The sequence below is a fragment of the Rhinopithecus roxellana genome, unplaced genomic scaffold (genome assembly GCF_007565055.1).
Source record: "Rhinopithecus roxellana isolate Shanxi Qingling unplaced genomic scaffold, ASM756505v1 contig4966, whole genome shotgun sequence".
NCBI classification, from domain to species: Eukaryota; Metazoa; Chordata; class Mammalia; order Primates; family Cercopithecidae; genus Rhinopithecus; species Rhinopithecus roxellana.
In genome coordinates, this window is record NW_022143701.1 from 1 (window position 1) to 14,893 (window position 14,893).

Below are 14,893 nucleotides of genomic sequence, written 5' to 3' on the forward strand. Positions count from 1 at the left end.
AGCCTTTCTGACGCCAAAGCCCAGCCTTCATCTCGCTGGGCCTTCATGGCAATGGGACTTTTTCCTGGGTCCTGAGATGATGAGACCTGAGGCACGTAGGGAGGGAAGGCAGCCGAGAGAGTCCGGCCTGGCCTGGGAGGCTTCTCAGTTATTCATCAGTGTTTAAGGAGGACTGCCCATGGGGAGGATCGGGTCTGAAACGCTAATCTGGTTTCAGTTCTTGTGGAGTTTATAGCCCAGAAGGGGGCGTGGCAGGAAAGAAAGGAGTCTGTATTTACAAGTTCCAGTAAATGGGCTCAGAAGAAGTATGTGTAGGTGTGAGGGCCCTTTACAGGATGGGGAGCCTGGTGGGAGGTGGCAGCATAGCAGGGATGGAGATGGGTAGTTCAAGGGAAGGGATAGGGAGAAGGTAGCGGGGAAGGCCCCAGGGCCCCAACCCAGAAAAGACATCTGTGCGAGACTGCAGAGCTGTATGATCTGAGGACATACCCTGAAAAGACATCTGTGGGATCTGAGGACATGGGGCGCTCTCTGAGCAGGGGAGAGGACTGGTCTGATCTGCAATTGTAGGGGTTCCAGCTGCTGTTTTTGAGTGAAGAGGATGCCCTGGCCCAGGACACACTGAAGGCCTGGAGGAACCCACCCAGACTTGACCCCGGTGCTCCCTATTCCCCATGGAGGACTTTGGGAAGCTGCTCTGGAGGCAGGCCGTAATCTGGCAGCTTTTAAGTGGTGTTAGGCGCCTTACTCAAACACCGGGAGGTGGGGCCACTTATTTACAGACAGGAAACAGGTTTAAAGGCTCAGCAATGCCACTTGCCTCCCACTCTGTGAAGATCCCAGGAGCTTCTCAGCCCCTGCTGACTGAGTTCAGCTCCTTGGAGCTTTGGACAGCGAGATACCCCCATAGCGTCTCATGGACGCTGCCTCTGTGACCTCTTGCCCAGGTCCTGGCTTCTGGTGGGCCCATCTGCCCCAAGAAGGCTCAGCAAAGAGAAAAACACGAAGTCCCTGGCAGTCCCTGGACCGTCCCTGACCTGTCTGGCTCACACCAAAGACCAAGTCCACTGTGTGCCCTAAGACACACACTGAGGGTCGGCAGGCCATTTGCCAGCAGCTAATGCATTGAATGACTTTTCCCAAAAATTCAACTCCCTTCGGAGCATTGTCTAGCCTATCTAGCTAATTTAGTCTCTGTTTTTTGCGAATTGTTGGTGTTTCAGTATTTAAAAAAAAAAAAAAATCTGTCTGAGGGCAATGCCTACTTAATTTTGTATTCCTCCTAAGTCTCAAATTTGCAGCCTTTAAGAATTATGGGACTACTCTTTATCTTCTTAGCTGTCATATTCTACTTCATTTAATTTAAACCATTTTAAGCATTCCTCAGCCAGTTTAGCTACAGTCACTTCTTCCAAAATTCTAACTTTTTAAATGTTAATTATAATTATAATTATTTTATTTTGTTTTGTTTTAGATGGAGTCTCACTCTGTTGCCCAGGCTGGAGTGCAGTGGCACAATCTCGGCTCACTGCAAACTCCGCCTCCTGGGTTCAAGTGATTCTCCTGCCTCAGCCTCCTGAGTAGCTAGGACTACAGGCACCCATCACCACACCCAGCTAATTTTTTTGTGTACTTTTGGTAGAGATGGGGTTTCGCCATGTTGGCCAGGATGGTCTTGATCTCCTGACCTCATGATCCACTCACCTCAGCCTCCCAAAGTGCTGGGATTACAGGCGTGAGCCACCGTGCCTGGCCTTAATTTTTATTTTAATTTTTGTGGGTACATAGTAGGTGTATACATTTATGGGGTACATGAGATATTTTTATACAGGCATACAATGTGTAAACAACACATCATGTAAAATGGGGCATCCATCCCCTCAAGAATTTATCCTTTGTGTTACAGACAATCCAATTGTACTTTTAGTTATTTAGTTATTTTAAAATGTACAATTAAATTATTGACTACAGTCACCCTTTTGTACTGTGAAATACTACGTCTTGTTCAGTCTATTTTTTTTTTGGTACCTGTTAGCCCATCCCCTAATACCCTTACCAGCCTCTGGTAACCATTCTTCTACTCTCTATCTCCACAAATTCAACTGTTTTGAATTTTAAATCCCACAAATAAGTGATAACATGCGATGTTTGTCTTTCTCAAAATTCTAATTTTTAATCATTGCAAACCCATGGGGGACAGATGATTCAATAAGCTTATTTTATTTCACCTAGCAGCCCTACAGGGCCTATCATGGGCACTGACTCCCCTCACCTATGTTTAGCTTCACATCAACCCCACCAGTTAAAACCATCCTATCCCCATTTTGCAGATGAGGAAGTGAGGTGAGCTCATGTGCCCAGGGCCGCTCAGCTCGTACATGGCAGGGCCAGGATTCCAACCCACAGCCTGACTCCAGATTCCCTTCCTTTAACAAAGTTTAATTTTAACATTGTTTAATTTTAATGTCGAATTATTTTTAGGACATTCAGACAGATGCCAAATCAGAAGAGATGTGACTTTTAGGCAAACTGGACATTAGATGTGTTGATAATTAAGGAGATAACTTTAGGCCAAGTGGCCTGTTAGAGGACCTCCTGCTGGCCAGTTCCTGCCCCTATGTTGGGCCAAGTCACCTCTCCCTCCCCTCCCAGTCCTCCTCCTTCCCCATCAGTGTTCAGGGCCCAGGGCTCGGCACAGGGGAGGCAAGCAGGACTGAGAGGAGAGGCATTCACAGGCGTTTAGAGAGAAGAGAGAACAGCAGAATGAGGAGAGGCCTAAGGCCTCCCGGGGGAGCTGGAGGGGAACTAGGAGGAAGATGAACTCGGCTGAGCACAGACTCAGGGATGAGAAAGCCTCTGGGAGCTGCCCAGGGCGGGGGTGGGGGTCCTCACTCAACATCCAACACCCTACAAGTTAGATCTAAAGTCTCCTCTTCCAAGGAGCCTGCCTGGACACACCAGGAAATAATGACCCACTTCCCTCATCTGACTCCCCACCCCTCACCCTCCCCTGGGCCAGTCTCAGCTCCCATTACTGTCCCCTATGTCTATGCAGGGCCTGACTGCCTCCTCCTCCCCTCCTTGCTCATGGCCACCTTCCTCCATTCTTCCCCCTCCTTCCTGTTCCTGCATCCTTCCTTCCTCCCCCACCTCCTCCCCTTTCTCTTCCCGGTCTCCTCCACCTCCTTCCCCCATACTCCTCTTCCTCCCCTTCCTTCTTTCTCTCCTCCTCATTCTCCCCCTCTCCCTTTTCCGACCCCTTCTTCTCTCCTCATCATCATCCCCTCTCCTCCCCGCTCCTCCTTCCTCCCTTCCTTCTCCCTCCTCTGCATTCTTCCTTCCCTCTTTTCCAGTCTTCCCCTCCAAGCCTCCTTCTTCTCCTCTTCCTCTCCTCTTGCTCTTTCCTCTAATTCTGTGCTGCCTAAGGGGCAGGGCCTGAGCTCAGGCTCATTGAAATCCACTGAATGAAAGCAAACATGGGATGGAATCCTGCCCCTCCCAGCTGAGTCCTTCTCTGACCTTGGGAAGCAGAGGGAGGAAGCAGGGAGGGAGCTCACCCCATTCCCCTCTGGTCCCTGGCAGCCTGGGCCCAGGACGTGTGGTCCTGTAAATCTCCCCAGCTTAGACCAAGGGCTAAATATAGACAGAAGCTTTGTCACCAGGTCCTGGAGGGAACACTAGACTGGGCCAGACCCCCAGGCTCCAGGGAGGCGACACCTTTGAGGCCTGTCTGGGCCCCGGGCACAGGTTCTGTTTGGATAGGATCCAAGGTGGAAGAAGAGCAGCTGGAGTATTGGCTCTCACTCCTGCATCCTTCCCCAGCCAGGGCCTTTCCTTTGCCTCTTCTAAGGTGAGGGCCTCCCATGCCAGGCACTGAGAGGCAGGAACCAGGACCTGAGCCCTCACACAGGCTAGGCTCAGAGCAAAGTTCAGAGAGAAGGAAATATAGCAAGCAGGAAAAGCCCAGAACCTGGGCTCCCAGAATTAGGGGTGGGGATGTAGCTCTACCTGGCTGAGGGGGTCATGGTTTCATTAATCCATCCACAGTTAGTCAGTCGACAAACATTTATTTAGCACCTGCTATGTGCCAGGCTCTGAACTAGGGACTGGGGACACAGATGTGGACCCTGGGCTCCCACAGCCTACAGTCAGTCTCATGGGCTGGGGTGTGGATGGTGGGGAGCTCTCTGTCCTAGGACAGCCAAGAGCTAATTAGCACACATGCCCAAGATGCTTCCCTCAGAAGAGAGAATCATGGAAACAGGAAAACAGTCTATTTCTTCTCTACACTCTTACACACCTCTGACACCAAAAGTGTGGATTTTCTGCCCCAAGCAATTCTGTACTTCTCTGGGGACCCCAACTGGGTGTCCCCCCAATTCAATTCAATTCTGATGCTATCTCCTGGAGTCAGCATCAGCCCCCACAGGTAAAGGCTCAGATCCCACAAGACTGCCCCCAATTCAGATGCCAATCACAAGACAGGGCTTCCCATTCTCTCGACGGACAGGCTATGTAAATCAAGAGTTCTCATGACCCTCTCTTTGGGTTCAATAATGTGCTATAACATTTTACAAAATTCAAGGAAACATTTCTATTTCCAGTTTATTTTAAAGTCTATCACAAAGGATACAGGCTGAACAGCCAGGTGGAGAGGCACACAGGGTAAGCTGTGGGGAGGGCGCAGAGCACCATGCCCTCGCTGGATGCCACCCTCCCAGCACCACCAAGTGGTCACCACCCAGAAGCCCCCAATCCACCTTTGAGGGGTTTCATAGAGGCTCCATTACCAAGGCATATTAACCCAATCTCCAGCCCCTCTCCCTTCCTCAAGGCATAGGAAGGTGCTGAAAGCTCCAACCTTCTAACCATGGCTTGGTCTCTCTGGTAACCAGCTTCCATTTGGGAGCCCACCAAGAGTCACCTCATTAGAACAAACGACACTCCTGTCACCTAGGAAATTCCAAAGGTTTTCAGGACTCTGTGTCGGGAACCGGGGGCTAAGACCTAATATTTATAATTCCTCATCTCTCTTGTGCAAGGTCCTACCCGCTGGCTGGGTCTGCCTCCTGTGACCCAGCTCTCTGCCTCCAAGGCCCCTGCTCCTCTGTGGCAAGAGAGGGGCTTCTCACTTGAGTGGCCTCCTGAGCCCCACAGCAACCCATTCTGGGGCTGGGGTCCTCTCAGCATCTGTGACCCACAGGTCTTCACTTCCTCACCCAGGACCAACTCTTCCCATGGGTACCTGACCAAGCCACAAACCTGCCGACTGTCTGGGCTTGAATCCTGCCTCTGCCCCTTACCTGAAGTCGGACCTTTGGCGGGTGACTTTGCTTCCCTGGGCCTCAGCAGCCTCATCTGTGAAATGGGGTTGTTTGCAGCTACCTCAGAGACTGCTGTGAGGATTAAATCTGCTGTCTTCTGTAGGGCATTTAGAGGCAGGTCTAGCACTAGAGTCAGTGCTGACTTCGCATGAAAGAAGCCTCCTCTTCCTGCCTGTCTCCCCTCTCCTTCTCTTGGCACCCCCAAACCAGATTCTGCAGTTTTCTGTGTGGGCCCTGGACTTGCCTGCCTCTGAGGCTTTGCTCTCTCAGTTCCTGCCTGTGTCACTTTCTCCTCTTCTTGCTGTCTGCCCTACTTATGGCCCAAGTCCTTCCATCCTTTTAGATTCTACTCCAATGCCCAGTTCTCCTAAGGGCCTTCGGTTTCCTCAATGAGCATTCACTGAGTGCCGCTGAGGAGTGAGCTCAGTGTGGGAGGTGGAGGGTATGCCTTCAGGGGCCCATTGTCCAAGGGAAGGCTGCTGAGGGCAAACGGAGTCCCACACTGACTGGAGAGCTGGGGAAGAGGGGCACAAGGTTTCCAGGAAGGTTTTCTGGGCAGAAGAGCTTGAGCTGGGCCTTGGGAGTCCCCACGAGGGGACTCGACCTCCCATCACTCGAACTAGCTCCCTCCTAAAGTCCTCGCCAAGAGTCACCATTCAGCATGTGCAGTCTACGTGCCAGGCTCTTGACCTACAGTAATTTGTTGAATGCACACAAAATCCTATGGGATCTGTATCATCCCCATTTTAAAGATGAGGAGATCAAGGCTTAGAGAACTTAAGTGGCTTGCCAAAGCCACACAGCTAAGCCCAGCATCGCCAGAAACTCTGCACACAGGGATGTGTGCACTCTACCCACTCTGAGAGCTCTTCTCAAGTTCTTGGAATGGGATTATCCAAGATGTGTCTGTCCCTGACTTTCCTGGACCATGTGTTTTCTGAGGACAGCAGCCTCCCTTTCCTCCTCCTCCCTGTCCACCCATCACCACCACCACCAGGGGCTCTGCCCAGAATTGACACCTGCAGGGTATATTACAACTTGGGACTGAGTCAAATCCACCAAAACAAGCCCCTTGAAGAGAATGAGTATCTTTGGCTGTGCCAGCTTTTGGGGCCAGCAGAGAAGTTACAGGAGATGAAGCCGGGATCTGGGGTTATTCCAAAAATTACTTCTGATATGCCTGCCCTAAATTTTGCTCAGACCCAAAGAGCAAGCATCAATTGCAGAATATGGTAACCCTGTGCCCACTCCCCACAAAGTGCTTGCTCAGCCAGAAGATGGCCACAGCCTGAGACCACAGAATCCAAGGCAAGGACAACGCCACATTGCCTGAGTCCTGGGGGAGGATGCCCTGACCCTATCATGGGTTCAAAGCAGGCATCAGAACCCCCAGTAAAGTCAAACAGGAGATCACTTCTGTGATGGGGCTACAAATGTCACAGCTCAGGGACTTTGAGAGAAGGCACTAATGTCTGAGATGGAATGGCTGTGTCTGCCTAAGGGCGTACCATGGACACTGCATGCTTCTGGGTTGCCCATACCCTGACCTCCAGAGGCTGGGATTCACTGGGAACCCTCCCAGGGAGGGTTCTCAAACAAGGGGGATGGGAGCCGTAAAGAGGGTGATGGGTCAGGCCTAGAACCCTCACTCTCCCCAGACCCAACCGAAAGCAGGGCCTGAGAATTCTTCCTGGAAGGTATCAGTGTCTGGAGTGTTCCCTCCCTTCCCCAGCACCCCCGACCCCTGGCAGTGGGGTCAGCAAGGTCTTCCTGATGCCAGAGAAGTTGGAGCTGAGGAACTCTCAGCAGCTCCTTTGATATGCAGACAGCAAGACCATGGCCCCCAGGGTTTGTCCTGCAGGCCAAGAGGCCAGAACTCCTGGCTGACAGCTCAGGAGGCCCCCACAGTGCCAAGACACACACACAACACACACGCCTGCTCCTCTGCATTTCCCTCAGTACCTCACATTGTGGGTGGGAGTTAGCGGAACACAGGTGCAGTGAGTGCCTCTAAATGGTGTCTTCCTCACCCTAGGCTTCCGGGAGGGGTGCAGGGGGCAGCACTCTCCTGTCTGCACAGGTGGGATCATTCATTAGAAGCTCCAGGCTGACATGGTGAGGCTGAGCGTGCAGCTTCCAGGCCAGCACAGGAAACGGACTGAGCCCAGTGTGGAGAACGTGATGTTTGAGGGCTTTGGGGCTCTGGCCCCTGGGGACATCCTGGGGCAAACATTGACCCAGCTGTCAGAAGGAGTACATCTGACAGGCAGCAGGAAGAGAAGGGGCTGCCCACTGATGGAGCAGTGCCTTCTAGAATCCCAGAATCAGGAATGTCAGGGTTGGGAGAGGCACAAAAGTCACACACACATGTGCATGCACACGCACACATGCTGACCACAGAGCAAGAAAGGAGTGGTCTTGGGACGAATAGGGCCAAGGGTTAGAATTTTAGAGTGCATTGCTCTCGTTCAGTCATACACCATGCATTTTCCGGCTCTCTGCCTTTGCGCATGCTGTGCTCTCTACCTAGAATGCCCTTCCTGGCCTGATCAGCTTGGCAAGCTCCTACTCACCCTTCAAAACCCACATTAGCATGACCTCTTCTGTGATGCTACCCCTGCCCTCCTCAGTAAATCATACATGCTGTAAAGCTGTATATCCTATCCATCTTTCCCACCGGAATATGGTCCCTTCACGGGTGCACATGCCCACATCTACTTTATCCATGCACATCCAGCACCCATTCTGATTATTTTTTAGGAGATGGGATCCTGGGTACTTCTCTGTCTTTTGGATGGAAATGCCATTATTGCAACAATCACATCTCTTCCCTAGTGAGTGCCTAAGCTGGCCCTATGGTCCCTTCTTTTGTCCCTACTCATCTTTCTGGTTGCCCCAAAATGCTACCTCTTTCAGTAAAGCCTTCCCTGTCTTCCTGAATCCAAGTCAGGCACCTCTCTCATGTATTAACCTAATGCTGTTCGTTGCAAATGCCTGCTTACCTGTGTGACAGGGAAACAAAGTTAAATCATGCATTTGCCTCCTCTTTCTTCTGCACTTTCTAAGTCTAGAGGATCCCTACCTGGCCTGGGACTACCTGAAGGACACCCATCAAGTTCCCCCAGCCAGGGCCTGACACACAGTAGGTGTTCTGCAAATATTTGTCGGTTGAATGAACAACTAATGGAACCCACCCCTCACCCGGCTTTGCTGACAGAAGGACATGAGCTCCATCACAGGGACACATCCCAGCCTGAGGAGGAGACAGCCTTGGGAGCTGAGGGATGGACAGAGCAGACCCCTGCCCAGGAGACAATGTTACACTGGGCCACTTCTGAGGCCTTTCTTGGGTCTAGCCCAGGCCAGGCTGCTGCTGCTCCATGTGGCTGTGGGCATCTCCCTCCTCGTTGTTCTCCCTCTCTGTACTAAGAGGAGTAAGGGATAAGTGATAGGATAGGATGGGAGCAGACAGACGTTGTCAATGGCCAGCCTGGGCCTGATCTCTGACCCTCATCCCTGCTCTCCCCTAGGCAGCTGGGCAGAGCCAGAGCCTGTGGGCACTTCTGGAGCAGTACTGCCACACCATCATGAGCCTCACCAACCTCTCAGGTAGGCACCCTCCACCACCACCATCCAGCAGCTTCCAGAGATGTGGGTGGGCCCTAGGAGAGGAAGAGGCTTTCCTGAGGCCAGCCCAGGCTCAGCTGGATAGTGGGTGGGGTGCTGGCTTCCAGTCCTGGTTTGATTTCTGCCTTGCTGGGGGCCCTTAGGCAGGCGCCTTCCCCATTCTAGGCTCAGGCCTGCCCCTGATAATGAAGGGCTTGACTGGGAGGCCCCTCCCCATTCCCAGCTCCCTCGAGGTAAGTCAGTTGGCTGGCATTCAGGAGTTCAAGGAGGGGATGACCCCTCTGCTTTCCAACTCCGGGGAGACTGGCAGAAGGTGCTAAATATTCTCTGGTTGCCGTGGCTACAGGTGTCACTTCCTGGTAAGGACTTGCAAAGCAGCAGCCCGGCCCTGAGTTCTGGCCCCTCAGAGGTTTCCAGTGGCTGATTCACAGGGTCAGGGTCAGCCACTGCAGAGCTACACAGAGCCCTGGATTCTGCTGGGTTCCAGAGAGATATCTCCAGTGTCCCACCCTGTATCCTGGCCTTCCCAGGTCTGCATCCACAGGATGGGAGTGGGGGTGACCCTCGCTCGGGCCTGGGGCCACCGCCAGGGCATGAGGAGACAAGGGTACTGGCCAGCACCCGGACCCAGCCTCCAGGCGCTGCCCAAGCCAGGCATCAAAGAGAAAGTCTTGCTGCCTGTTCTCCTTCCACTGGGGCGGTCAAGAGCTCAGGTGTTGGGATCAGGTAGACCTAAGTCTGGATCCTAGCTCTTCCACCCAGCGGCCTCGCCCAGACCCTGGAAATTCGCCTAACTCATCTGTGTTAGTGTCCTAGTGTCCTGGGGCCACTGGAACAAAGCACTGCAGACTGGGGGCTTGAGCAGAAGCTGATTTCCTCACCATTCTGGAGACTGGAAGACCAAGATCAAGCTGTGGGCAGGGTTGGTTCCTCCCGAGGCCTCTCCTCTTGGCTTGCAGATGGTCTTCTTCTCCCTATGTCTTCACCTGCTGTCTCCTCTGCATGTCTGTGTCCCAATCTCCTCTTCTTCTAAGAACACCAGTACTATCGGATTAAAGCCCACTTACCTTACTTTACTTTAATCACCTCATCAAAGACCCTAAATCCAAACAAGGCCACATTCTGAGGTATTGGGAGTTAGGACTTCAACATATGAATTTTGGAGTAACACAGTTCAGCCTGTAACAGCATCTGAAACTAGTTTCCTCATCTGTTTAGCAATGGGTCTAAGTCCACCTCGGAGGCTCACAGTGAAGGCTGAATGAGAGCCCACATGGACACCCAGCACAGGCCATGCCAGCACCAGACAGGAAATGGAGGCCCCTCCCTTCAGGAAGGCCCAGCCTTCCCTCACCCTCAGAGGCAGCGCGGGTTTGTCAGCAGACCCACAGCCTTCTCCCTGCCTTCCCCTGCTCTCCCTCCAGCAGGTGGCACAGACCCTTCCCTGTCTCCCTTGGGGGATGGTCCTCCCTCTGAGTGCAGTGGATAGGGTCCCAGCTTCTCCAAACATACACCCTTGCCTCTTCAGCTTCTAACAGCATTCATCTATTTGCAAAAGGGATCCACATGATTTCTATAAAATTGGGCACAAAAAAATGTAACTCAAAGAAGACAATAAGTACTTGTTCTCCCGCAACCCAAGAATTTTTATAATGCCTCATATCCCTCAAGAATGTATGCATCCATAGAGCCTCATGTTCAACTGTTTTCTTCATTTTCTTTTTCTTTTCTTTTCTTTTCTTTTTTTTTTAAATGCGATAATAGTGTGTCCATAGTTTCGTCACCTGCTTTTTCCTCTTATAACTCAGAGTGAACATTTCCCCATGTCATTAAATATTCAACCACCCACATCGCTGGTAACGCTGCCTAGCAGCCACCCTGGGGATGCTTTACCCCGTATGAAGCATGACTGGATGGTGGATGTAGAGGCTGTTAGGGAGCCCCTCGAGCTTCAGGAATCATTTCTCAAGTCCCCACATGATAATGACCTTCTTTTTAGTGTCCACTCTTTGAGGAAATACATCATGACTAACACAGAGTTCAAAACCAAGTAAAACCAAACACTATGTCTTTTAGATGTACATACCTGTGAGAAAACTGAAAAAAAAAAAAAAAATATATGAGCCAGAGAATGACAAATGCAATAGTCAAGGGAATGTTTCCTCTGGGCAAGGAGAATAGAAATAACTATGTAAGTGACTAGTAATGATGTAGTTTCCAGTTGGGTGGTAGGTTTATTATATTGTCTACTACATACAATAAAAAGACTAAATAAAATAAAGACTAAAAAATAAAGTTAAGCCATGCATGGGCTAATGCACAGGCTAATAATGACAAAGGGTCATGAAACTATGATCAATTCAATTGTATGCCCCTGAAAAAGGAAACACATGCATAATCACAAGAGCGATTATGACTTCAGGCAGGCTTTAAATAGATTATTTCTATTTTATTCATCACAGAAGCATCTACATATATTTGAAAAATATTAGGGCATATATTATGAGGCATTTTATTTATCCCATCCATAGACAATATAAAAATCCAAACGGACTATTTATTTATTTATTTATTATTTTTGTAGAGGTGGGGGTCTCACTGTGTTGCCCAGGCTGGTCTTGAATTCCTGGACTCAAGCAATCTGCCTTCCTTGGCTTCCCCAAGTGCTGAGATTATAGGTGTCACCCACCACACTTGGCCAAGAATCCGAATGGATTCAAAGATACCTTGAAATAATTCCTCAATGAGGCCAGGCGTGGTGGCTCAAGCCTATAATCCCAGCACTTTGGGAGGCCGAGACGGGCGGATCACGAGGTCAGGAGATCGAGACCATCCTGGCTAACATGGCGAAACCCCGTCTCTACTGAAAAATAAAAAAAAATAAAAAATCTAGCCGGGCGAGGTGGTGGGCACCTGGAGTCCCAGCTACTCGGGAGGCTGAGGCAGAATGGCGTAAACCTGGGAGGCAGAGCTTGCAGTGAGCTGAGATCTGGCCACTGCACTCCAGCCTGGGTGACAGAGCGAGACTTCGTCTCAAAAAAAAAAAAAAGAAATAATTCCTCAATGCAACACACACACACATACACCGGGGTTGGTCAAATGGGAAGAGAGCCGTGGCCCGAAGACAGGGTCCTGGGCTTTCCTCAGCTCTTCTGCCAAGGTATCTGTTCTTTCTTAGTGATTCACTGGGCTGAAGCCTAGAGCATTTCAATGGGTGCTGTGGATGGGTTAGTGAACAGGACCAGCCCTGCCCTTGGGGAGGCATGGGCTGGTAGATGAGACAATGAATAAAAAGCAACTTGGATGTGACATAGGCCAGCACCCAGCAGATGGGGTCACCAAAGAGCTGCATGTCTGAAGGATGAGTGTGGAGCTGTAAGGCCATTTCCAGTACAGGAACACAAACAAGGAGCAGAGATAGCGAATGGTTCCTGGTAGTGACATATTGTTCTGGAGGGCCTTTCAAATGAAGCAGGAGGGTGAGGATGGGGAACAATGATCATGAAGAACCTTCTTTGCAATACCAAAGATGGTTCCCAGGAATGACACATTGTTCTGGAGGGCCTTTCAAATCAAGCAGGAGGGTGAGGATGAGGGATAGATGATCATGAAGGACCTTCTTTGCAATACCAAAGAGGTGGTCTCCATCTCAAGGGCAACGGGGTGGGGGAACTCCTATGAGGCAGAGTGACAGGATCATAATTATAAAACATCGTTTCATCTGCCATGAGGAGACAGGGAGCCCATTTGGGCTGCTGTAGAGATGAGGACGGCCTGGGAGAAGCAGGGGAGGGAAACCTCTTTTCCTTGTCTGGGAATCCTATTGTCCATTTGTAAAACAAGAATGTGGGATTGGATGTCACTGAGGGTCCTTTCTGTCCCCACAGCTTAGTCCCATGGTTTGACACGAAGACACCAGGCCACTTCCTCTGTCCTGCAGTGGAGTAGGATAGGGTGAGGAGGGGGTGCCTGGCCTGGGACCCCTGTCTCCAGTGCTACAGGGCAAGAGTGAGGCACCTTCAGGCCCCTCTGGAACCCCTGCGCCCTCAGCAACCCCATCATAATTCCCAGGAAACACCATGACTGTTCCAGCTGTGCCTGAATAGACTCCCTGTCTATGCAGTCTAACCAAGGACAGTCCCTTGGAGAAGCAAAGATGCATCCTGTGCCTTTAAATCCTGTTTTCCAGTTGACATTTGAGTGGTAGGGGATGAATGAGAGAGAGAATGTGTGTTTATGGTGAAGATGCATAACTGTGGTTCTGTGTACGATTCTGTTGTGCCTACATGCCTGTTTGATGCCATGTAGTAGGCTTTGCAAGTGTGTCTGAGCTGGCCTGGAACTGTCCACTGCCGCTACAGCTGACATCAGAGGTGGGTCATGGGATGGGATACAGGGCACCAGAGGCACCTGCCTTACCCTGCTGCTTATGGTACACAGGGGTCTTCCCGAGCACCTGTCACACTTCCCTGAACCTATTTGCCAACATGTCCCCAGCAGCTTGGGGAGACACAAACTGTTCCAAATGCTTATCCCCTAATGCCTGGCCTCCAGCTGGGATGGGGCTGGCCTGCAGCCCGGGGAATCCATCACTATCCCAAAGCCTCTAATCTACCTCTGCTTCTTTAGTTAGCAAAAAGGCCCCTGTCTTTGTTTGTTTGTACTTGGATTTAGTAAAATTGAGGGAAGTGTGGGGCTCTTCCCAATTTCCTCCTCATTTACCTATTTGCAGACACTAAAGTGAGCTGTAAAATCAATTTGTTCCCAAACTGTTACCTTTTCTAGTTTTCCCTGTGTCACATCTGGAATGACAACTATGCCTATAATAATATCCATGAAGTAATGGCCCCACATCCAGGGGACCTTGGGTCTGTGGGTCTGTGCTCAGACCCCAACTGCTCATTCAGGATGCAGAACAGCCTTTGACTCTGCCGCTGAAATGATTACTTCCCAGAGGAATCTTCGGTATGTGAGATCTCCCAGTTAAGAGTGATCCAGTTCACCCAGGCCAACCATCTGTTATGAGCTTTCCCAGTTAAGAGTGATCCAGTTCACTCAGGCCAACCCTCTGTTCTGCAGAAATCTGCATGAGATGAGAAGTCCCTGGCCTCTGGTCATTGGGAGCACACCACCTCTGGACATAGCTGCATCTCAGAAGGTGGTACACTTTAGGCAACACCCAGGTGGTGGCTCTAGTAACAAACAAGGTTAATAACTTAAGCTTGGCTTAGGATTTCTCCCTTCCTCTGTACTGCACTGTGCTGTGTAAAGGGCCGTCCCCTGTATATGAGGGACACTATTTCCCTGTGAATACATGGGCTCACCTGGTCAGCCATACTCTGGCCTGTGTGGGATCCTGGGTTAACAGGGCTCAGTCTAGGAACAGAGGGTAGGACTCTGCCGAGGTCCTCCCCTGCTCCTAGCACTGGATGATATGAAGACCAAGGAAATTCTACCTCTGCAGTTGCCCAGAGCTGAACATGAGCTCTCACTGTCCATTCAGGAGGCAGAGGATAGACCTGGCTGAGTGCTCAGCACCTTGTACCTGCCAGTCAGCAGGCCCTGGAGAGATTCCAAGGCTCAGCCCTGGTCTTAGTGTGGCCTCGCTCGCTCTGCCTGGGCAGTGACAGAACCATTAATATGGAGGCTGGTGAGAGCAGAGCACACAAAAGCAGCCTGCCTGCCGCTTCGCCTCTCTTTGCCCAGGGCATGGTGCTGGTTCATGGTGAATTCAGCCTCTCCTAGCAGTTTAGGTTTATGTGGAGGATGGCAGGGGAACAGGACTCATTCCTGAGACTGGGTTCCAGCTCTCCCTGCCCTCTAAAGATAGAAACACACAACACATATGTATGTATTCCCCAGTCTCTCCATCTCATAACTCAGAACCAGTCTCAGAGCTGAGAGGGGCCTCGGGGAAGATTTCACTGATGGAGAAAGCCCCA